Source organism: Passer montanus, unplaced genomic scaffold (genome assembly GCF_014805655.1).
Source record: "Passer montanus isolate IOZ18808 unplaced genomic scaffold, ASM1480565v1 scaffold115, whole genome shotgun sequence".
NCBI lineage: Eukaryota > Metazoa > Chordata > Aves > Passeriformes > Passeridae > Passer > Passer montanus.
The window spans coordinates 213735-215668 of record NW_024358167.1 but is presented as its reverse complement, the minus strand read 5'-3'; the positions used below and the strand labels follow the sequence as shown (position 1 = coordinate 215668).

Here is a 1934-nt window from a genome sequence, read left to right as displayed (position 1 = left end):
CGGCCCCGCGCGCCCCCGCTTCCCCCCTCACGGCGGCCGGGCGCGGGCGCCGCGTCCCGCCCCTGTCATGGCGAGCGCCTCCGCTCCGGCTGAGGAAGCGGCCCCGCCTCTGGCCCCGGGCCGTGCTGGAGCCTGCGGCCAGGCCTCTCAGTACCTCGCGCTCCCGGCTGACACACCGGCCCCCTCCGCCGGCACGGAGCGAGCCCGGGGGCCTGTGGGGCCCGGCAGCTCTTGGGAGCGGTGGCGCGGGAGCTGCGGAGCGCACAGAGCCCTCAGGACACCGCCCGCCTCCCTCACACGGCTCTGTGGACAGAAGTCTGTCTAAAGCGTTCCTGCTGGAGACCGCACGTACAGCACAGCAGTGGATGCACAGGCTGAGGGCAGGTATGACAAGATATAGGCACAGGCAGGACTTTTGTAGAGATTACTTGTTTTATTTCGTACGTAAGCACCAAGGCCATTTCACAGCCTTCCACATCCTGTGTTGCAACACTGCCAGCACCATCAGGCAGCCCTCTCCGTGCTTCTGTGTCTGGCCTTTTGGCGAACTGCCTGACAGAGCTTCTCCTTTTTCCCCACTTTGCCGTCTGTGTTCACTTAAGGGTTTCCCATGTGAAACTAATCAAGGAGTTCCACCTGTATCTTTAGTTCCGTGTTCACTTCATGAATGCCCCCAATCTTTCCAGCCCAACATAAAATAAGTGTACAACACAAAATACAGGAATTTGGGTCTTGACTCCAAATACTCACTTAGCACTTGTGGTCCTCACCAAGCAGCTCATTCCCCCGTTAGCACTGTTCCCACAGAGCCCAGGTGCAGCCCATGTGGGTGCATCTCCATGTCACCACACACATCCAGCATGCCCTTCTGCCTCCAGCAAACACTCAGTAGCCATCTCTGGACTGTAACTCCTTGCACACATTGAATCCCCAACCTGACTTCACTCCAAGGCACAGCATCTTCATTCTCACCCCCAGCCTGCTGTTACATTGCTTGTAAAATGCCCAATTCCTTCTTCAGCTTACTGCCAGGAACACCTTCTGTGCTGAACCAAGCCAACAGACTGAAATAACATCCAGAAAATTCCCACCGTGTCCACATTCTCATGCACACCTCCCTGTGTCACATCCTCTGCCAAACTCTGAACACACTGTGTCCTGAACATTGTCAGCCCCTCCCAGCTCCCTCTCATGCTGCTCTGGCTCTTAGGCAAGGAACTTACTTGACACCCAACACCCAGAGTTTTACCAGTCTTGTTAATTTCTGGGATACACTCCTTTGAGGTATCAGGCACAGCCTGGGATTCAGCAGTTGACAGCTGTAGGGTTCCAGGGCCAAACCTCAGTATCCCCATCCACAACATTAACCTGCATTTTTCTCACTAATGGAACTAAATGAGTAGCTCTGGATTTCACCTCAGAACAATTGCAATCCTGGCAAGACAGATAATATAAACTCTCTAGAACTACAAAGAAGTATTACTCTTGAAAATTATGGCAATAATAGAATATGAAACTGCAAGAGTAGCAAGAGTGACTAGGTCATACCTTTCAGACCAGAGGAAAGCCATAGTGCTTTTCTTTCTCCCATTATTGCTGGCTGATCTGCTGAATTTCACTTTTTTCTATCCAGACCCTTGAGTTAATTCCTAACAGTGCAGTCCAAGCAGCAGATATAATTTTTCTTGCCTCTGTTGATCATTTGTTCCAGTCTGTCAGCATCACTGTCCTGCAGGAGGAGTGCTGCTGTCCCAGGAGGGTGGGTTAGGGCCTCAGCTGTTTGTGGGGTGACAGTAACTGTGGGGGGCTGAGTGCCCCTCCCAGCTCTGCAGCCTCCCTGCCCCAGGGGCTGGCTCAGCCCTGATGTGCTGCACCTGTGTGACCCCACCAGAAACAGCCAGGTGGGGAAAAGCTCCACTGGAACCTTCTCTGCT

The 1934-nt window shown here is 53.7% G+C and overlaps 1 protein-coding gene across 1 annotated transcript in view; it reads right to left on the bottom strand.

Annotated features, from left to right (window-relative positions):
- MSL2 (MSL complex subunit 2) overlaps nucleotides 1–1565 on the bottom strand; it is a 17403-nt gene extending 15838 nt beyond the window's left edge. Inside the window, exon 1 of the mRNA XM_039696877.1 lies at nucleotides 1549–1565. The gene's annotated coding sequence lies outside the window, so the exon portion shown is untranslated. The remainder of the gene's footprint in view (nucleotides 1–1548) is intronic.
- Nucleotides 1566–1934: the final 369 nt, after the last annotated feature.